Source organism: Ptiloglossa arizonensis, chromosome 1 (assembly GCF_051014685.1).
Source record: "Ptiloglossa arizonensis isolate GNS036 chromosome 1, iyPtiAriz1_principal, whole genome shotgun sequence".
In the NCBI taxonomy this organism is placed as follows: Eukaryota; Metazoa; Arthropoda; class Insecta; order Hymenoptera; family Colletidae; genus Ptiloglossa; species Ptiloglossa arizonensis.
In genome coordinates this window covers 27,764,944-27,788,730 of record NC_135048.1, presented here as the reverse complement: position 1 = coordinate 27,788,730, position 23,787 = coordinate 27,764,944, and the positions used below count along the sequence as shown (strand labels likewise).

At 44.3% G+C, this 23,787-nt stretch overlaps 1 protein-coding gene across 9 annotated transcripts in view; it reads right to left on the bottom strand.

Annotated features, from left to right (window-relative positions):
* Nucleotides 1-23,674, bottom strand: part of LOC143154463 (uncharacterized protein CG43867) — a 277,793-nt gene extending 254,119 nt beyond the window's left edge. For all 9 annotated transcript variants that reach the window (XM_076326581.1, XM_076326568.1, XM_076326573.1 and 6 more), the window contains exon 1: nucleotides 23,424-23,674. The gene's annotated coding sequence lies outside the window, so the exon portion shown is untranslated. The remainder of the gene's footprint in view (nucleotides 1-23,423) is intronic.
* Between the last annotated feature and the right edge of the window lie 113 nt (nucleotides 23,675-23,787).

Sequence of the window (23,787 nt, the reverse complement as noted above, 5' to 3'; positions counted from 1 at the left end):
TGGAGTAACAAGGTGATTGCTAAGGACTGCTAGAGTGTCCAAACTCACATTGATTTTGACAAAGGATAGCTGTTGTATTCTGTCGGATCAAGTAGTGCAACGTGAGCTATTCGGGGAATCCCAAATGCCCTGCGTTGATTTTCCGGGGTACACTTTCTATGTGGAGTAACAAAGTAGTTGCTAAGGGCTAGTAGAGAATCTTCCAAAGTGTCCAAACCCATGTGATTTCAAAAGAGGGTAATTATTGGATTCTATCGGATCAGGTGGTGAATCGTGAACCTTTCGGAGAATCCCAATTAACCTGCGTTGATTTTGCAGGGTACACTTTCTATGAGGAGTAAGAAGGTGATTGCTAAGGACTGCTAGAGAGTCTAGGAGTGTCGGAATTCATATTGGTTTCGGCAAAGGATAGCTGTTGGATTCTGTCGTTTCAGATGATGGATCGTGAACGTTTGGAGGAATTCCAAATGACCTGCATTTGATCTTCCAGGGTACACTTTCTATGTGGAGTAAGAAGGTGACTGCTGAGGACTGCTAGAGAGTCTAGGAGTGCCCGAACTCACATTGATTTTCGCAAAGGGTAGCCGTTGGATTCTGACGTTTCAGATGATGGATCGTGAACTTTTGGAGGAATTCCAAATGACCTGCAGTTGATTTTGCTGGGTGCACCTTCTATGTGAAATAAGAAGGTAGTCGTTACGGGTTGCTGGAGGGCCTCTAGGAGTGTTCGAATCAACGTCAGCATGGCACAATCTCTGGAGGCGATTATGTGAAGTATATCGTGTACATCGATAAATAGCACTCTAAAGGAACGCGAGTAAAATTGTATCGTATCGAAATGTAAGTAATCGCCGACTCGAGCTATGATTCGTGAACTTTTGAGGAATCCAAGTGATTTGCAGTTCCTTTTGCGGAGTACACCTTCTCCGTGGTGTAACAAGGTGGTCGTTAAGAGCTAGTAGACTGTCTCCAGTATTGTTCGAACCCGCGTCAGTTTCGGTGAAGGGTAACAGCTATTGGATTCATGTGGGTAGTCTGACACAATCTCTGGAGACAACCCTGTGCAGTGTAGCGTGTGCATCGCTCGACAGCACTGAAGGAATGCGGGTCTAATTGTATTGGGTGAAGTCGTAAGTAATTGCCAGATCAGGTATGTGAAACCGTGGTCATTATGGGTGATCAAACTTTGGTGAAGGAACTGTCCTTTATCTCCGTGAACAATTCACTGACTACACCCTCTCTACCTGTACAGTGCCTACTTGCCCTCTCTTGGTTCTGCGTATCACTAGATGACCAATCAGTTTCCTCAAAGAACGTACACGAAAGTGGTGATTATGAGTGATCAAAATTTGGTGAAGGAACTGTCCTTTATTTCTGTGAACAATTCACTGACTACACCCTCCCTACCTGTACCGTGACTACTTGCCCTCTCTTGGTTCTGTGTACCACTAGATCACCAATCTGTTTCCTCAAAGAGCGTACACGAATCCCCAGACACGCTGTCTCGTTTTGCAAAATGGTGGATGTTTCACATCCGCACCGCTGTGGCACAAAGGATAGCCGAGTCGAGATACCAAAAGAGAGAAGGTAAAAGAGAGCTTCGTGGGGAAGTGTCCTTGACCGGACAGTCTACTCGACGAAGACTTTTGACAGGGATTCCGCGACGATTGTTGCAACTTGCTGAGAAAGCGTGCTTACGAGATGCTTTGAAGACCCGAGACACTTGGCGGCGAGCGACTGATGTCCGACGCGGGCTACCGAAACGAGTGGCTCCTCGAGGCTACTTCCACGACAGTGACGTCACCAACTACTCCCACCCCGACGGTGTCGTTATGGGCGGGATTTAGTTTACGATGCCCTTGATGAGACAACCGACCGATCTGGCGCTCGGATTAACGATTCCTGCCAATACCGAATGTCCTATTTTAGGTTAACGCTTTTACTCTTTGCTCGTCTAGACGCTCGCAGTTCTGGTCGAATTTTAAATTCGGTTCTAAATCAAACTTTAAACCGGTTCGTTCGCGATTCTCGTTTCGAGGTAAAATCAACGATCGTTGAGCGAATAAATTGCAATTGCTATTGGTCGTAAATTTACCCGTGTGTACTTTTTTCAAGATCCTCCACGATAAAACGAATCGAAAAGTCCCGTACCATTTTTCAATCCGAAACTCCGCTACCGAGATACGGTCGATTAAAGTTAACCAATCCGGATCGCAGGGCGTGCCATTTTTATCTCCGGTCAGTTGACCGCGTGGCTACTTATGTATGCACTCACGCGCGAGAACCACGTGCCCGTGACTTACGCGCGCGTAATAACTTTTAATCGCTCGTATCTCCGTAACGAAGCCACAGATTGCAAAATGGAGAAGGATTTTTCGGTTTATTTTATCGCGATCTTGAAGAAAGTTTCACATTTCCGTCAATCCCTCCACAGTGTCAACACTGGAAAACTACTATCCGTATACCGAGTCAACAACAAGGCGTGATCACAAATATCAGAGAGAATAACAATTTTGCCCCTCAGACGTCAATAATTACACACATTATTACTTATTCACTCGGTATACAAAGTGCTAAACCACGAGACATTTTTCAGGGGGATCGATCCTTCGTGCTAAAACGAATCGAAAAGTCCCGTACCGTTTTTCGATCTAAAGCTTCGTTACCGAGATACAGGCATTTGAAGTTGACCAATCAGGATCGCGGGGCGGGCCATTTTTATCCGCGGTCAGCTGACCGCGCGGCCACTGACGCGGTCACGCGCGAGAACCACGTGCCTGTGACTCACGCGCGCGCGTTACAACATTCGATCGCTCGTATCTCCGTAACGAAGCCTCGGATTGCAAAACGGAAAAGGACATTTCGGTTTGTTTCGTCGCGATCTTGAAGAATAGCGCGCGTTCCCGTAGATTCCACGCAAGCGTCGACACCGTCGAGGGAACCGACTCCAAAATGAAACGAAACTTCGCAGTAAGACGCCCAGCAACAGGATAACGCGACGCGTCTCGCGCTAATCACCTCGCTCCATCGCCCGTTTAACTTCCAGTTGAACTGTATCCAATTTGCGTGGTCGTTCCACCGAGGAATTAACAGGAACGCCTGATCGTCCTCGCTCTTTCCGGAGATCTACTCCCGGTCACAGCTCACGGGGTCACAAGTGATTCGATCGTTCCACGTAGAGGACGTTCTCACCGTGCTGGTGAGTTGGTGACAAGTTTCACGGGCTCTGTTCCGCGGGGGCCCACGCTGACGAGGTTAGGCCAGGAAATGGAAGGCAGATATTAACTCGTGGCGAGTGTTTGCACTACTAAATTGAAAGCTGTAACTCTTTGGGGTGTCTCTCGAAGCGGCGCTCTCCTCCTCCCCTCTCTCCCTCTTTCATTTCCTCGCCGCGACTCTTCGGCGTGACGAGGCGCGGAGTGCAAAGAGGGTGGAGGGGGGACGGTGGGGTGGGGAGGAGGGCGAGAAAGTATAGAGAGCCGCGAGAACGACAACGACGAGGAGGACCGACGTCGTCGTCGTCGTCGACGACGAACGTGGGGCTACAAAGTTTATTTTAAGGTCGACACTAAAAGGGGCTAAATGAAAAACCGGATGGAGAGGTGGGGGGGTCGTGTAACGTCCCCGTTCTGCAATTACCGCGAGAGCGAGACGTCTGCGGCAAAGAGATGCCCGCCGAACAGGAAGAAGGAACGTCGTGAACTACGAAATTGCGCTCCTTGGGCCGTCCTTTCGTAGACCTTGCCTCTCTTTGACGAGCAATCCCGTCGAGTGACGTTGACGATGTCCAGGAAAGGGCCACGTTGCTTTCTCAACGAGAATATCCAACTGTCGCGTTAAAGAGGATACCCAGTGGATAGAACTTTATTTCACTCCGTAGACTTATCACCCTTTCGGTTCAAGAAGCGCCGAGGAACGTCGCTTTGACGTTTTACGCGCAGCGCCAAACGGTCGATTCAAGAACCGAGAGAGTCCTCCGCGAGCAAAAGAAACTCGGGTTAAGACGGTCCTTTCTTGAATCCTCGTCGCACGGATACATTAATTGCAAAATTTAGAATCGAGGATTCTCGATCTCTTCGAATCGTTCCTGTACATTTCCACGCGGAGGACGAGTGGAGAATATACGACTAACAAGGCTACGTTGTTAAATTGTATTATATTACACTCCATTGGAGTCTCAACTTTGTACTTCGACGATCGTGCGATACTCGAATCGATTTTAATACCGGTAAAAAAATGTGTCCCGAGGTATTCGTTGAATGGATCGAGCCAGACCTCGCCCAGTCACGTCGGTCCGCCACGGTGGTCCGTCGAGAGGTCCTCGAGGCCCAACACCTGACGCAAGACATTACCAACACGCTGGATAAATAAATTGTCGGATCACGGAGCCAAGATCGATTCACCTAACGATCCCCCCCTCTTTTCGCGTGTAATAAAGTTCCAAAGTGTTACGTAGAGGTGAATCCCGTGTAATGTCATCCCCGATCGTACCGAATAAATAAAACTTCGCGTGTGTTGACTTTTCCAGCACCGAAATCGGATGTCGAATCGCTCGCAAAATAACCATGCAGACGGCACCCGAGCGATAGGATCAGCTGGCTCGCGAGTCAAATAACAAACAACGAGAGAGGCTTCTGCCATTTAGGGATGCGTGAGAACTCCTAATCAGCGTCTATTCGCTTAAGATAACCAGTCGATTCACGAACCCGATACCGCGGATGCCACGTAACGAACATACGTAAGCGGTCTCGGTGCTCACGGATCGGTGGCACGACCAGCGAATACACCGAGTTAAGGGAGGCATTTCTGGTTTTGGAAAAATTGTGCAACTCTTCGGAATTTCTCAAAATCGAACAAACAAAGTTACGAATTCCAAATTTTGCGGGTACATTTGCACAAGATTCCAGTATCTCTATGAATTTTTTCGCGTCGATACTAATTGTTTTAAGGGTCGGAAAAAATTTATTGCGAATACACCGAGTTAAGGGGGGCATTTCTGGTTTTGGAAAAATTGTGCAACTCTTCGGAATTTCTCAAAATCGAACAAACAAAGTTATCAATTCCAAATTTTGCGGGTATATTTACATACGATCACAGTACCTCCATGAATTTTTTCGCGTTGATACCTATCGTTCTAATGGTCGAAAAAAATTTATTGCGAATACACCGAGTTAAGGGGGGCATTTCTGGTTTTGGAAAAATTGTGCAACTCTTCGGAATTTCTCAAAATCGAACAAACAAAGTTATCAATTCCAAATTTTGCGGGTATATTTACATACGATCACAGTACCTCCATGAATTTTTTCGCGTTGATACCTATCGTTCTAATGGTCGAAAAAAATTTATTGCGAATACACCGAGTTAAGGGGGGCATTTCTGGTTTTGGAAAAATTGTGCAACTCTTCGGAATTTCTCAATATCGAACAAACAAAGTTATCAATTCCAAATTTTGCGGGTATATTTACACAAGATCCCTGTACCTCTATGAATTTTTTCGCGTTGATACCTATCGTTCTAATGGTCGAAAAAAATTTATTGCTAATACACCGAGTTAAGAGAGTTATTTCTGGTTTCGGAAAAATTACACAATTTTTCGGAATTTCTCAAAACCGAACAAACAAACTCTACAAACTCAAAATTTTGCACACATATTTACACACGATCCTAGTACCTGTACGAATTTTTTCGCCTCGATTTGTATAATACTTATACTATAAAAAAATCCATACCTTAGCTAAAATCTTATTCAAATACACCTCCGGAGTTTTACGCTTCTAACTTTACTCGTCTCCTTATAAAAAAAAAGAAAAAGAAAAAGAAAAATTCCCATAAATTTTCAGCCTTCCGAAGCGGAATGTCTCAACACCTCTTCAACGAAGAGCTCCTCCACTCTCGGCGAGACGAGTCCACGCGACGTCGAAGAACACGCTCGATTGTCCAACGTATCGAGTCGTCGGAGTAATCGCGATAATGGCGTCGATCAGAGTAGGGACCGGAAGAGATAAGGCGACGACGTACTGGCGCCGCGCGGTCCATTCAAAGCAACGTCTTTGAACGTTTTCGTGGGAGCCCAGGGGTGCGATGTTTTTTCTGGACCCCGGGAGAACAGAGAACGCTCTGCTTGCAGAGAAAACAGTAATTATACAAATTGGTGCACCGCGACCGGAAGCCGAATCTTCGTCTAGAAATAACCACGGTGAGCTCGTTTCGACGTAGTCGCGGGCCCTTTGTGCGTAAGTCGGTCTCCCTTCCTCTGTTTCCCCGTTCTTTCGTGCAAGTTTTTTCGTTCCTTTATTTACCTCGCGGAGGGACCGCCACCGTGCCTCATCTTATCGCGAGTTATATTCACGGTGCGCAACAATGTTCTAAGTTCAGCCAGGAGCGTTGAACTTGCCAGCGAGCCTGCCTGCCTTCCTTCGGGAGCGGTCGAAGCGTTGACTTTTAAACGACGACGACGACGACGACCGATATCGACACTCGTGTACCTACAAGTCGATGGAAATTTCCACCCTAGGCTCTCCATATTTTCATTTCGATGTTAACCCTCCTCCGCGTCATCCTCGCGCGAACCATGCGTCACCCTTGTCAACGAATTCTGATTCATGTTCTCGGACAGTGTCACCGAACCTTGCCCAGTACCCTTGTTCCGAAATCTTCAGAAGAGACCTCTCTGTCTCTTTCACACCTTGTCCCTTGGTCGACATCGGATGTAGACATCAGCAAGTAAAATTTCATGTCGAAACAACTGATGTCGAATAAAACCAACGATTTTAACGATTTTAACGATTTATTCGCTCGAGCTTAGTTTTCGACCATTTTTAACGATCTTAATGTTGTTTTTGTTTATTCGAAGACTTTCGTAAAATAATTCCCGTTGTAAAAAAAAGAAAGACAGCGTAAGGATTGCTGGTAGAACCGAAGACGGTACACTCGATTCTTGCGATTGTCGTTCGGAGAAATATTTCCTACTCAATTCTAACCAACGAAAATGTTTCCAAACGAAGAACTGAGAGTACTTTTCAACATTATTTTTGATCTTCGACAAAAAATTCCTCCAGGGCTAAAATCAAGATGATGCCTTCGATACGAGAAGAACGCAAATACTTGCAACGAAGTGTCCGCGTTGAATCAAATAAATAAACTATTGGGTCGTTCGAAAAGTCACTTCGTCTCTTTTGGTGACAACGAAACACGATTCTTTTTAGAGCGTATAAACATTTTATTAAATTATATATTCTCCATTTTGGAGAACGAAACGACCTTCCGAACGAGCCAATATAAGTTTAATATATACATAAATTTCGAATCGCGGAATATTTCGAAACGAACGATAAGCATTCGATCGAACGAACGCTCGATTTATTATCTATCGTTCGGATAAAATTTCCCTCATTGTTTATCGACCATCCCGAACAAATTATGCAAATTCATCTATCCATACTTCGACGTGGATTCTTTGGACTGTTCGTGTCGGGTACAAGTGAGAATATTTTCAAATTTGAAAATTGTACTTCAATGTTCACCTTTCCGAACAACCCAATGCTTCTCGAAGTACCAGCAAGGGCGCGAACCTCTACGAGATCGCGGCCATTAGGATCGCGCTTCTGAAAGAATCGCAGGGCACCGGTAAACCTGTCCAGCATTCCACTCGAACGGAAATATCCTACCATTGAACGCGAACTGTCCCAGCGTGTTCGAGCCTCGATGAACAAACGTTACGCAACGCGCTCGTAATCGATAACGATCCTCTCTCGGCCAGACTCGCTCGTGTTACGTCGTTACGGCGGCGTAACGCGTATTTTTATCCTCCACGATTGACCGAACCCGTCCAGCAAAGGAGCACCACCGCGGCACCGACGTATTTCGCGTGTATACCACCTCACCACCAGCCCCCACCCCACCCACCACCCGACCAAACGAAGAAAACGACATGGCCGTTTCGCGGGCTCCTCCGCGCGGAGGTATCGATCCGCGAAGCTTCCGCGAGCCGCGAAGTTTTAATAAAGCGGCCATGCAACGCTCGTATTCCGCGCGTTTTATTGTTACTGCGCTGTAAATCCATCGGTGCCTGTATATATCGACACGGGTTGATTTTATGCGCGACTCTCGTCCCTTCTCGCGCGCCCTGGCTCTCCCCTGGCTCTCCCTGGCTCTCCCTGGCTCTCCCCGGTCTCTCCCCGGCTCTCCCCGGCTCTCCCCGGCTCTCCCTCGTTCTCCTTCGTTCTCCCTCGGTCTCCTTCCTCCCTGGACCTCCCCGGTTCACCGTGGCCCTCCCCCGCTCACTTTCGTCCCTACTTCACCACGGTGGCATGCGCGTCTCCGCCCGAGAGGAGCCGAACTCTCTCGCGTAATATCGCCCGGTTTTACGAGCAAGCGATATCTTTTTCCGCGCGGATACGGTGTACTTTTGGGATTGTCGTTTTCATGAAAGAACGCTCACCTCGGACGTCGCGCACCCGCCCCCTTCTGGGGCTGGAGGGTGGGGGGGAGAGGGACAGAATATACGGCCGCAATAACGGCGAGTTCCGGCGTATAAATCTGAATACCTACTCGAAATACGTAAATCTCCCCGATCGGATCCGACCCGCGACCATTTCCCCGTGTTTCGCCCCTTCGACCCCCCAGCCTCCCCCCGCGTCGCGGGAACGTTAACCCCGACCACCAACTTTTCGAATCTGGGCTACACCGGAACGCGACTCTCGTCGAATCTTTCATTTCCAAGAAACCCCGTGCAACCACCGATGGAACGTCCTAGGACAGTTTCTGAATATTCCATAAAGCAGACGAAAATGGTAGAAAATCGCTGGAATGTTTAATACGTCGAATAAATATGAGATTGTTATCGAGTACGATCTTATAAAAGGATTCACGTCGGTCATCGTTCGTTGGCACTCGAGTAACTCGTAAAGCTGACTAAAATGATTGAAAATCGCTAGAACGTTTAATACCTCGAATAAATAAAAGAGAGATTGTCATCGAGTACGATCTTAGGAGAGGATTCGGGTGGGTCATCGTTCGTTGGTATTCGAGTAATAACCTTTCAATTTGTTAACTTGGACTTCTCCATCAGGGATAAGATTATACAGAAGAAGAGCATCTATTACAATCTTTGCACCTTAGATCAATCTCTATTCTCTCAATTTCTCACCCGATATATTTCCACACCTCGTTTCTTCAAGTAGACCGCGATAGGCCACGATAGTCGATGTAGGAGATATTGGTCGCTCTGGATCACCAAGAATCCTCCACAACTTGTTCTGTACCTAAACACTACCCTCTCGAAAGTGACTCTCGAGTCCAATCGTTAGCTTTCTGCGTATGACTTGAACAATTCTCAAAAATTCTACTTTCACGAACAACTGTTCACGGAAAGGTTCAAAGACCGTTGTATTCACCGTTCGAGTAAATAAAAGGAACTCATCACCTCGTTGTTCACTGCAAGTGAATCCAATCGACTTGAACAAATCGTCAAAAATTCTACTTTCACGGAAAAGTCCAAAGACCGTTATATTCCCCGTTCGAGTAAACAAAACAAACTCACCACCTCGTTGTTCACTGCACGTGAACCCAACCGACTTGAACAAATCGTCAAAAATTCTACATTCACGAACAACTGTTCACGGAAAGGTCCACCAACGTTACAAGTATAAATACGTTGGGACCTCCCGTTGGACGAATTTTTCGATTAAGTTTCGCCATTCAGGAATCGAAACTCGCCTTAAAGATCGTTTAAAGAGAGGACGTCGTCACGAACGCAGCCGGTCGATCGATCGTCGGGACTTAATTCTTAATCGTAATAAAATTACGTATTCATAGAAGGCCGTTTTGTTCTTTTTAGCCGGAGTTCACCCTCTGTCGCGGTTAGGCCTACGCGGAACGTCGCGTACCAGGCCACATGTACCTACATAATGCCCGGTTCCGTATATAGAGGAGGCGGTAGTAGCTAGTGGTCCCGCAGAGTCCATGAATAAATTTCGAATTAACTTTCGAACGGTTTTCGCGTTATACGAGGCGCGACGGAAGCCCTCTTCAATCTGGCTCGCTCCTCCTCCTCCTCCTCCTACGTGGAGGAGGCTGTTATAATGCGAGGGGCTCGAGATCTCGCGTTGGAGAGAGCCGTGGAAAAATCAGTCGGCGGACGAAAATTTCAAGCAACGTTGTGATAATCGTGTTTCTTTTTTTTTTTTTTTCTCTCCCACCGCCTCCCGCGTCTCGTGGAAAGCTAATTCGAACCGCCTCCGAATTAATCGAAACCAATTTACGGACAGTATCATCAATAACTCACGGCCACCAAATTAACCGACCTTTCTTCCCGCTGTAACGGTCATAAATCACGGGTATTCAGGTTCCATCTACCTTTAACAAGCCCTCCTACTCTCCGTGTACGTCCCCCCTCCCCTCTCCTCCCTGCACCCTCGTACCGGGAGTCCCCGATTCTCCGATTCTTCCCGCGTTAAAAGAGAGCCGCCACGTCGGTGAACCAACGCCACGACAATATCCCAAGGTCCGTGAGACGGACTCGACCGATTCCGATGGAACAGAAATCCCCGTGCCTTTGGCGAGATTCCCCGGCTGGGATCGGGAAAAGAAGATGTTATCGGGACGGTAGCGGAGGGAACACTGTTCTTCGTTTCCACGCAATTCCATCGGTTGGGTACTACAAAGTGTAATGCCGCTGGTGAACGCGCGGCTCCTCGACGCGCAATTACTGTTACACGAAAGAGGGGCGACCATTCTCGTTATCCTCGCCCCGAGAATCCTTCGAATACTTTTCAATCGTCCAGTTACCGGGGGACTTGAATATTTCACCGTGTGCGTGAATTTCTAAAGGACTGGTCATTTTGTATTTTTTTTTTTTTGGGAGGGAGTAGGGTTGAGTTTTTTTTTTTTTCTTTGGGAAGCATCGAACTGTTTACAGAAGAATTTTTCCGGATCGAGAGAACGTACAGGTAAATATTTGGGATTGTTTTTTTTTTTTGTTTACTCTCTCGAAAACTACCCTCCGGGTGGATAGAAGAGATTTGTTTAATTTTATTTGGAGCTATTGGGTGGAAAAAAATTGTTGGGTTTTTCTAAGCATTTTCGTCTTTTCGACGTACCAAACGTGATTTTTTGTTGGTCTGTGGAAGAATTATATGAGGAAGTTTTAATTAGGTATTTGGAACAGAGTGTGAGAAATTAGTGTGTAATAAGGAATGATAAAATTTTAGTATTTGAGGAATTAGAAAGCGAAAAAACTGTTTCCAAAAATTCTGATCACATTCAGAGACAATTTTTCCCAATCCTAGTGTTTTTATTTAATATTGATTCATGTTACTAGAAATTTTGAATAATATAGAAAGAACCTTTTCTCAAAAATGTTCATCGCTGAACCCAAATCGCAAATACATCCTCCCCGACCCCTGGTGGTGTTTTTGCACCCAATCCTAATTTACGTGACTCGAAATACAGAATAATGACGCGAGAACTTTTTCCAAGTATTCCGAAACCTGATTCGCATCCAGAGTCCCTCACCCCTCAAGTCTTTCCATTTAATATTAATTCATGTGACTGGAAATCTTGAATAACAGCGAAAGAACCTTTTCTCGAAAATATACACCACTGAACCCAAATCGCAGAAACATCGTCCCAAACCCCTAGTGTTTTCACCTAACCCCGATCCACGTGACTTGAAATCCAGAATAATAGCGTGAGAATATTTTCCAAAAATTCTAAAACCTGACTCGTATCCTCCAACCTGTCTAGCTTTTCCATACAACTCGAAATCTGGAATAACAGGGAAAGAATCTTTTTCAAAAAAAAGATTGCAATCCCTGAATTTAAAGAGAGATTTTCATCCAGATTCTGGTTCAGAAGAAATCTCCACGATGCATTCACTATACAAAGATTTTCCTCTAGTTTTTCCATACAACTCGAAATTTAGAAAAACAACTAAAGAATCTTTTCTTTTTCCCAAAAAAAATTCTGATCCATGAATTTAAATAGAGATTTCCATCCAGGTTCTGGTGCAGAGGAAATCACACCGATGTATCCACTATACAATGATTTTCCTCTAATTTTTCCATACAACTCGAAATCCAGAAGAACAACTAATGAATCTTTTTTTTTCCCAAAAAAAAATTCTGATCCATGAATTTAAATAGAGATTTTCCTCCAGGTTCTGGTGCAGGGAAAATCACACCGATGTATCCAATATACAAAAATTTTCTTCTAGTTTTTCCATATAACTCGAAATTCAGAATAACAGCCAAAGATTATTGTTTTTTCAAAAAAAATCCGATTCCTGAATTTAAAGAGAGATTTTCATCCAAATTCTAGTCCAGAGGTAATCTCCACGATGCATTCACTATACAAAGATTTTCCTTTAGTTTTTCCAAACAACTCAAAATCCGGAATAACCACCAAAGAATCTTTTTTTTCTTTTTCTCAAAATATAATTCGGATCCTTGAAACTGTACAGAGATTTTCATCCAGACTCTAGTCCAGAAGCAATCTCCACAATGCATTCACTATACAAAAATTTTCCTCTTGTTTTTCCCTACAACTCAAAATCCGGAATAACAACCAAAGAATCTTTTTTTTTTTCTTAAAAAAAAAATTCCTATCCCTCAATTCAAGTACTGATTTCCATCCAAATTCTATTCCAGAATCATTTTCCCTGATACATTATACAAAGATTTTCCTCTACTTTTTCCCTACAACTCGAAATTCAGAATAACAACCAAACAATCTTTATTTTTTTTTTTCAAAAAAAATTCCAATCCCTGAAATGGTATAAAGATTCTCATCCAGACTCTGCTCCAGAACCATTCTCCACAATAAAATCACTATACAAAAATTTTCCTTTAGTTTTTCCCTACATTTCAAAATCCAGAACAACCAAAGAATCTTTCTTTCCTCAAAAAAAAAAATTCCTATCCCTCAATTCAAATACTGATTTCCATCCAGATTCTGCTCCAGAGACATTCTCCACAATGCAATCACTATACAAAAATGTTCCTCCACTTTTTCCCTACAATTCAAAATACAGAACTACCAAAGAATCTTTTTTCCTCAAAAAAAAAAAAAAATTCCCAGTCCTCAATTCAAATACTGATTTCCATCCAGATTTTGCTCCAGAGACATTCTCCACAATGCAATCACTATACAAAAATGTTCCTCCACTTTTTCCCTACAATTCAAAATCCAGAACAACCAAAGAATCTTTTTTCCTCAAAAAAAAAAAAAAAAATTCCCAGCCCTCAATTCAAATACTGATTTCCATCCAGAATCTGCTCCAAAACCATTCTCCACAATGCAATCACTATACAAAAATTTTCCTCTACTTTTTTCCTACAACTCGAAATCCAGAACAACCAAAGAATCTTTCTTTCCTCCAAAAAAAAATTCCTACCCCTCAATTCAAATACTGACTTCCATCCAGAATCTGCTCCAAAACCATTCTCCACAATGCAATCACTATACAAAAATTTTCCTCTACTTTTTCCCTACAATTCAAAATCCAGAACAACCAAAGAATCTTTTTTCCTCAAAAAAAAAAAAAAAATTCCCAGCCCTCAATTCAAATACTGATTTCCATCCAGAATCTGCTCCAAAACCATTCTCCACAATGCAATCACTATACAAAAATTTTCCTCTACTTTTTCCCTACAACTCAAAATTCAGAATAACAACCAAAGAATCTTTTTTCCTCAAAAAAAAAAAAAAAATTCCCAGCCCTCAATTCAAATACTGATTTCCATCCAGAATCTGCTCCAAAACCATTCTCCACAATGCAATCACTATACAAAAATTTTCCTCTACTTTTTCCCTACAACTCAAAATTCAGAATAACAACCAAAGAATCTTTCTTTCCTCAAAAAAAAAAAAAATTCCTACCCCTCAATTCAAATACTAATTTCCATCCAGATTCTATTCCAGAACCATTCTCCCGAATTCATCCACTGTACAAAATTTTCCAGAGTCTAGTCCGCGCGAGACTCTTAATCGAGCGCGGCGCACGCTCCATCGATTTCTCCGGCCTGCTCGACGAAAGCCTCGGTCCGTCCACCGTTCGAAAAATTCATTCCGCGATTCTGTCTCATTTTTCGCGGTGAAATCACGTTGTCTCGATCCAGGTGAGATTTTCACCAGTGTACGCGTATCGACACGACGACTCTCACGCGCCTCTGACTCTACTCCGCTCTCTGATCCTCCCTACCAGCCTGCAACGCGATGTTTTCTCCCCTTTTTCCGCGAGTCGTCCTCGACACATACCCCCCACCCCTCCGCACACGTTATGTATTATTTATGTCTCGATAGATCCCCGACGGAACGAATCCGATTCTTCTTCGATGCGAGCGGACACCCGGTTCTTCGCGGTAATTTATTCGACACCCTGTATGCAAAAGCGGGCCGTGGTAGACGTTGGTAGCTTCTTCGAATTCTACGTGAGACGAGGCTCTGCCTCTATTCGTCCCCGACGACCGAAAAGAGCTCTACTTGTTCGATCACCGAGACCGGCGCTCCACGCGTCGCTCCGCGCCGCTTGGCCCCGTGTAACACCCTCCTATAAATCTTTCTTTTAGATTCTATTCGTTGTTTGGTCCGTACGGCTGCGAGCCGCAGCAGAATGCCGACGATTTTTCTTTTCTTTTATTCAACCGACACCCTTCGAGAAACACCTCGAAACGGAACCACGCTCGCCGCTTGTACGTACCATTGCGATTACCAAATTCAAAGGAGGGGATATGTGATACATTTTTGCAAGGTGCATAGTTGTAGTTTTTAGAGATCTTAATATTTTCTTTAAGTTAGCAAATTTCAATTTCAATTTTGGATCTGAGAGGATGTGATTTATTCGTGATAGGTTGTTTAATAAGGTTTGTCGTTCGATAAAACTTATTGAGAGGTATAGTAATAGGTTGTGTAATAAATTTTATCGAATAACAAATTTTATTGGACAACATAGTACAATATCGTCTCGAAATACTTCGAGACTGAAGCACACTCGGAGCTTATTCGTGCGATACGATGACCAAATTCGTGGGAGGGGATATGATATATTTTTGCAAGATACATAGTAGTATTTTTTAGAGATCTTAATATTTTCTCTAGGTACATTTTGGATCTAAAAGGTTGTGATTTATTTGTAATAGGTTGTTCGATAAGTTTTGTCGTTCGATAAAACTTATTGAACAGTATAGTAATAGGTTGCTCAATAAATTTTATCGAACAACAAATTTTATTGAGCAATCGAGACTGAATCACATTCGACACTTGTTCGTTTATTCGTGCAATACGATAATCAAATTCGTGGGAGGGGATGTGAAACATTTTTGCAAGGTACAAGTAGTATTTTTTAGAGATCTTAATATTTTTTCTAAATTATCAAATTTAAATTTCAATTTTAAATTTAAAAGGATGTGATTTTTCTTATTTTTACATCATCCCCCTAAGACACCTGCAGATTGAATTCGACGCTTGAACCTCGTCCAACAAGGTGATGCAAGGTATGGGCAAATAAGATTGAAATATCGCTTTTTATAGGATAGAGAATTCTTTTCAAAGCAAAGCGTGAATGTAACTATTTTACGATTTTACGAATATCGAAAATATGCAAATTTGATATTGTTATGTGTGGAAATGTAGGTGATCGAACCTTCAGTCCGGGAAAACTTTGTCCGAGAAGATCTAAATAATAAATATTTTGGATGTATTATACATACTTGTAAAAAACCATAAAGAAAATTTTATCTCAACGTCTCATTCAGTTATACCTACATTATAACTAATACCATTTTCCAAGGGTTACAATTTTCCTTATCCTAACCATTGTAGCTCATATTATCATCGATTTCATGCACACTTTAACAAGTACTATTTTGAAAAAAATAAATACCACCTCAATACAATTAAATTCTTAACAATAAAGAAAATTTTACCTCACATTATTCCTACACCATAATTAATACCACTTTCCAAGAAGTTACAATTTTCCTTATTCTAACCATGGTAGCTAAAATTATCATCAACTCCGTGCACACTTTAACAAGTACTATTTTGATAAAAATAAATACCACCCGAATTCAATTAAATTCCTAACAATAAAGAAAATTTTACCTCACCATTTCATTCAATTACTCCTACACTATAATTAATACCACTTTCCAAAGAGTTACAATTTTCCTTATCCTAATCATGGTAGCTTAAATTATCACCATGTACACTTTAACAAGTACATTTTTGATCAAAATAAATACCACCCCAACACAATTAAATTCCCAACAATAAAAAAAACTTTACCTCACCGTCTCATTCAATTACACCTACACTATAATTAATATAATTTTCCAAGGAGTTACAATTTTCCTTATTCTAACCATTGTAGCTAAAATTATCATCAACTCCGTGCACACATTAACAAGTACTATTTTGATAAAAATAAATACCACCCCAACACAATTAAATTCCCAACAATAAGGAAAACTTTACCTCACCGTTTCATTCAATCACACCTACGCCACAATTAACACCACTCCCCAATGAGGTACGTTTCCCTCGTCCCAGCCCCGGTAGCTGGTAACAAAAATGATCATCGAACAGTCCATACACGACCGAGCGTCAAATTTTAATGACCAGCCGCGCCACAGTACGCGAGGAAACGATTTTTCAAGACAAAGTTGACGTCGCGAGAGGCCTGTGGCATTCCTTCCCAGTCAAAGATGTTTCTATTTCTCATTCTATCCGTCCTTCGTGTTGCTTCCCGTGCAATTTCTCCGGGCCGTACGGTCGGCCAGCGACCAGTCGTCGTCGTTCGCGTACATGCAGGAAAATAAAGGACGTCTCGCGTGGAGTCGCGTGCGAAGAAACTATCCCGCGGATACGTGACGCGAATACATCGGGGATGCTAATTGCGGGTAGAAAGGGCATGCACGAAGCCACCGTCGCGAAAATGCACGGGAAAACGTCGACCCGGTACCCACGGGGACGAAACTTCCGAACGAGGACGTCTCGCTACGCCGATGAACCCTTTTCGATCGGCCGATGTAATTACAACTTTTCTACACGCCCCTCTTTTCGCTACTGTTCGAGAAACCGTTATTCAAAGGACAATGGCGGGGAACGCACGCCTCGACGAACGAATACCCCGGGGAGTGTGTCCGTGGAAATAAGAAGAATTCTCTAACCCCTACCTACCGGTGAAAAAATAAGGAAACTGAACAGATTGCGGATAAAAAATTTAAGAAAGAATATTCGCTTTAATCTCGCGACGCGTATAAAGGAACTTTGAAAGTACGTTAATTTTTCCGTGGAAATAAACGTTTGTACCAACAAGGGAATTTGCTGGAAATAATGCGGAGTAATCGTTGCGGAGTATGGTACAGAATTCGTCCCTCGAAACTCCCGGCGCGAGGTCAGAGACTTCGCGGAAGTTTCGCGACCCCTTTTCTTGCGCGTACGACACACGAAGCCGCGAGGAAGTTTCGGGGGAGGGGGGTGAGCGGTGCGAGACAGGACGCCGCCCGACGCGACGCGACGCGACGCGACGTTTGCCAGATTGCGATCGCCGCGGTTCGGTTTTACGGCGTCGGATACGTCGCCGTGACCCCCAACGCTTCACGAGTCCCGTTACGAGCCACCGGGGCTCGCCGAATATATCTCGTAATAATCGGACCGATATTGCGGGAAATATCGGCAAAGGGGCGGGAAAATCGTCCCGGGTGGCAACGTGTAGACGACGACGTGGTGGATATTCCTGCGCTCTCGAGTTTAGAGGAAAAAAAAAATCGTGTCGGGTATCCGGAGAGAGTTTTACGAGCGGCGAAGAAAAGGGGATTTCTATGGAAATCATGTAAAGGACGATAAAAATAGAGGCACGGCGGTGAGAGAAGCATAGACCGGTAGAAGGGGAGGAGTGGGGGAAGTTAGACCCGTGCGGGAGAGGGAAAGAGAAAGGAGCCGCAGTTCGTTGGAGCGAGCGAGGCAGCGAAGGTGAGTGAAAGTAAACGAGCAAGAGTGAATGAATTACGGCAGATGAATTAAAGCGAGTTAGATTCGTGTCGGGGCGAATGAGTTAGCGCGAGTTAGATCCGGAGACTGTTGCGCGAGCTGGAACGAACGAGTCGACGCGAGTCGGGCCCAACGATGAATCGGTACGGTTCGACGCGAGTTGAATCGTGCGAGTCGATACGTATCGGAATTAATAAAGTCGCGATAAATCCGGTGATTTGGTACGCGGTGATGTAAATTATAGAGAATTGATACGAGTTGGAACGATTTAGAGCGACTTAAATCGGTGTGAATAAGTTCGACGGGGATCAGAGTGGATCGGAATGAACGGACTCGGTGTAAATAAAACGGAACGAGTTGTATCGAGCAACCCGAAGTGAATCACTGTACATAACACGGGGAACGCGTATGACAGCGATAAAGAAGGAGGGCCAAATTGGATGAACTTCAAAAGCGATTATTTTTATGTTACGAACTTAAATCGGTCAACGAGCGGGGTAGGGAGGGGGGGAGGGGACCCGAAGACCATGACACCCCAATTGTTCGTACCATTTTTCAAATGGACACGGGCCAGGTCATGACCGAGACCCAACCAGCCACGTCACCGATATCTCTAAACTGCTTCGCTCGTTAGAGTGATTTGTCACCGGCGACAGACTTGCTTATCTGGATTCCAAAATTGGCAAGGACGCGCCACGACTCGGCTCTGTCCTTGGCACGCACGAAACTCGAACAAGAGCATGACTCACGAGGATATACGTGCAATGTTTACTTCCGAACTGTACCGCGGGGACAAGATATGTCCGACGACCGGTCGTAAATCGTTTTCGAAAACATCGATGCACTCTCGCGTCGCGATACGTCGTCGGGGATTCCCTCCCCCCTCTCGCGAACGCGGATCCAACGAAAATAGAAACCGAGCGACGGTAGAACCACCGGTCGAATTAAACCATACGAATAGTTATAGCGTAATTGCCGCAACCTTAATACCCCTCTAACTTTCCTTCCTGCAATTTGAATCACGGACGGACGCACAAAACTCCAAGCTCGGAATCAAATGAAGCCAAGTTAAATAACAAGAACAATTACAGAATTGAACACCGTAATCGCGGCCATCGAACCGGCTAAGCGCCATTAAGGGTCGTTAATAACCATTAGGGAGGCACTCGAGCATTTCCGGTGCAGGTAAAGAAGGACGGTAATAATTCGAAACCATTAGACTACGTAAGTCGATTAGACAATGACGCGAACAATGTACACGACGTTCCGCGAAGGAGGATTAACAGACGCAAAGGCACGAGTATCGCGTTTCGAGACGTCGCGGCTCGGATTTTCCGTGGAAATTAACTTCACCAAGGAGAAACGAACGTTGTGCAATCGCGACGCTAGATTTCGAAGAATTTCTATCGATCTCCCGGGACTCGACGACCGAAAATCTCCGCCTCCCCGTTCCCCCTCGGTCCGGATCGAATTTCAATGCGCAGGCTAACCTAGCCTCGAGACAAAAATCCCGACTACGATTTCTTATATTCACGTCGTGAATCATCCCTTGGAATTTGAACACGTCTCGCGAGATGTATGTCACGTATATGGCTGCCCGTGTACCGAACCGCGATTCGATTTCTCTACGCAAGTTCGGCGTAATGAACGCGGACGCTTTTTGCTGTTTTCCCGAACGTATCGTTGCGCGAGAACAATGGCGGAATTTCTGCAGCGAGGCTTGGTTAGAAAAAAAAGTACGTTACCGCATAGGGGTCACTTCCAACCAAAACATAAACTGTGGCGAAGTGTTTAGTAAGGTCGTTACGAACACAGATGTCGCGTCATAATACTTATTGGCGAAGAGCAACGGTCGAGGAAAAAATTAATCGCATTCTCGAATATTATACGTTCGTGAAGATTCGATTCGATAGGAAAGTATCAACCAACCTGTGCACACGATGCTCGAAGTAACCGTCTTTTCGACCGAAAGAAAAGTACGCGTATTAGAAACATTGTTTTTAACGAAATGATCCTTACCTCGAGAGGTTAGATGCTGGTGCTTACCATGGAGTACAGATTTTCCGTAAAGCGCAGACGTGACGATATTTTGGGTCCGGTCAACTGCCGTGCACGATCGCGTATAAAAAACAAAGGGGGGAGAAAAAAACAGCTTCGAACATAGACTCACTGTGTTCTCTGAAGTAGAGAAGGTTCAATGACCAGAGATAAAACGCGCACCAGCGTACCGTCGTAAAATCGGAAACCAGCCTGGCGTAGTTCGAAAGCCGACCGGAAAGCGGAAAGCGGGCACGGAGTTTCGAGACTCGGTATGGTAGTCGGATTATAAACGCCCATCGGCCATGGGAAATTAACGCGTTGGATTGCCGCCGAATCGAAACTGACAACGAAACGTCCCGTAACGGATTCCTGTTGTGCGCGTTCACGGATGCGCGCGCGACGAAAACTGAGATTCTCGAAACGATCGCGATTCAACGACTCGCAAAAACGCGGGAAATGCCGATTATCGACCGAAAACGACGATAATCTCGACAATCGAAATGGTTAGAAATCGTAACGAACGAGTTTTAATTAACGTAATTTTACGCGAAACACGTTTTCCGTGAAACAAAAAACGCAATTACACACGCGAAAGGGAATTGTGAAAAATTAAACATTAATTAACAAGACGTATAACGAATTTTTCGCCGTACGATAAATATCGAGATGTTGGTATCTCGATGATCGAAACTTCGATTAACAAAATTATTTCACGAACACGACGTTTTACAACTCGAAACTCGAAAACGGTCGATTATTCGGATCGATATTCCTCCGGCTCTACAGAACCTGACATTCGAGGAACAATTATTTTATTTAACAAACAAGTATCCGTCGTGATGCAACAATCGACGACGCAGGAATACGAGGCGTGATATATGTAAATTGTAGCGTCCCGCGTAATTCCCGTCTTTTTTTCTCTTTTTTTTTCCATTTTTATCGGATTCGGGTTGCGGTTACAGTCAATTACAGTCGTTAAACATTGTTTTGTCATAATGTAATGGTCGCCGCTCACGGAGCGCGCCCGTAGGCGAGTACACGGCTTACATTTTGCATAAATTACGTATATAGTTGTGTCTGGTTCGCGTGGTCGCTCGGCGTTATTGTCAAAATAATGCGAGAGCAGGTTGCCGCTGCAGGCTTGATAAAACAAATAGTCCCGCAACACGTGAGTTGTATATTCGACGTTTTCCTGGACTGGGCGAACAATTGTTTCCCGCAATCGCAGAAATTAAAACGAAAAAAAAATAACAAATGAAAAGACTGGATGCACTTCCAAAGTGAAACAAGACTGTTCCGCGCGATGCTAATGTATGCCGTGATAAACGAGACAAAAATAAACTAGCCGCAAAAAATACGTTAGAGTATATAGAGAGGATACGTCTGCCAGTTCCATAAACCGCGTAACAGCGAGTAAATATTATTGTACGTGTTCCGGTTTGTTTGTAAATAGCTCTCCGTTTATTGGCGACTATTTTGTGCGCAGTCGATGTCTTTTTTCTAATGCATAAAATACGTAGAAGTTGGTACCACTGATAAAGGTATTTTTCCGGAGCACGTACATACGCGCGTATATGTAGGATGTCTCGCATGAAGTGCTACAAACTAGAATAAGAGAAGGTAAGTGAAACTAGGTGAGTGAGAGTGAATGAGTTAGTGTGATTTATACAGTGTTAGAATAAGCTACAGTTTGAAAACTGTTCCCGATACTTTATATGGTACGCTTAACATGCGTGCATTGTTCTTTTGCTTTTTTAATGTCAATTTGTCAGACCGATAACAGATTGTTTCTCCCTAGACAATTGGAAAATCTAAGGTCAATATTCGTGACTTAAAACAGATTGCAAAGTTACAGGTTATATTTTCGTTTTCGTTGAACGCTTGTCGTAAACTGAATTTTCCAAAATTGACAGCTGCCGTAGTTTGAAAAGAACAGATTCCGTAAATGAACGTTATCCGTTGACAAGAAGCAACGGGTTGGTTTCTATGGAAACGCTTCGAGTGCGTTCCGCAGAAAGAGTTAATACGCGTAATTTTGTAGGAAGTGAACACATACCTCCTCCGATAAAACAGTCGAGGAAAAGAAAGACGAAAAAACGAACACGAAGGAAAAATGTAAATGGTAGGCTGCACCAAATGTACCGTCGTTTCTCTTATCGTCATTTATTAAAAGCGCCTGGTAAGCGGAACAATGCAAATGGTCTCGTTATGAAATACTGTTCCTACGTAATCCCCGTGGAATACCGTTTGAGAAACGAACATCACGCTGTACGACTCGAAAGCGTCGTTCTATGAAAAAGCACCGAAAATATCTCCTTTTTACGAGCTCGATCGCCTGGATACTGTAGAATATAGCATCGAGTCTCCGATTACCGAATTTCGAAATTTAATTTCCGGTTGAAAATTTGTTTATCTCTATTTTCCTTCCTTCTGACATTACGGGGATGGAGATTGACAGTCAAAACTGGAACGCGTTAACGAGCAGTAAATCGTTGCTTAACCTGTAAAAGTCAGCGTCCGTAACGAACATTGGGAACGGTCACAAATTTCACCGTGGTTATTTGCGGTAAGAAAAACTGAATTACTAATTTTCGTGTTCACGAGGTAAAGCAACCGAACGAACGCGGACCGTCGTATCAAACACGATAGGATGTAACGGGTCGTCAACTTGACATTGAGGAATTCGAACGATTACGAAAAAGAATCCGGCATATCGAGGCAAGAGGTATCGAACTACTTATGGTAATTTAAAACGAGTTTGAACCGACGGAAAATATGTCGTAGCGCATTTACTACTGGTGTGCCTAAGGCGTGGACAAAAGATGAATTTGAGACCGATGACCTTTCTCCTCGTGGAGAAAGACAGAACGAGAGTGAAGAAGAAGAAGAAGGAAGACGTCTGTAGAGGAAGAGACAGGTCAAGAAAGATCATTCGAGAAGGCTCCGTTAGTTGATCAAGCGCGAAGGCTATTTAACATTCCGTGTTTGGAAAGGACGCACTTACTTTAGGAATCGCAGATGTTCAACGGACTGGCAGTGCTAGTTTTCAAACTTGTTCTCGCTGCTCTCGCTTGATCTTTCCGTTTCACGCTCCTTCTCTGGTTCTCCGCCTCTCCTTTCTCTCCCGTGTGTCTTTTTGTGCGTGAAAACCTACCCGAGAAAGGCTGTCGAGTCCCGCTTCGGCGTCAGCACCGAAGGGTTCGTCCGTAGGACCGTCCCACGACAAAAATATTCTAATCGAGGGATGACAGCTTGCACAACAAGTAGGTCATAAGCGGCACAGAACACGTAAGGAACGACAAGATCCCGCAAAAACGATTTAACAGTTCGATTTGAAAGCGAAACGACGTGCGTGGAACGCGATCACGCGTGTTTACGTCGGCGGAACTCACCTCAGCTCGACGGGGACTGCGGTAACGGCTCGTAACGATTTGAAACGAGCGCACTGAGTCCACTCCATGCCTGGTACACGCACGGCCACAGTCTTCTCTGCTGCTTTTTCCCTCGAATTTAATCTGTCCGAACACTCGTGGACATGCTGGCTCTTGTTGAACGCGGATAAAGATCGTCGACGCACACTAATACTCGACGGTCACGACGCAGAGGCGCGAAAAACGCGAAAATCCGACGGATCCGCGGTATAATGTCACGAAATACGTACCGAGTCGGCGAACGTCGAGCCGCGACAGTGGCGACTACTTGCGACAAGCGACTGAACTAAATTCTCTAGCCACCCAAACATTTAGGGATATTCCC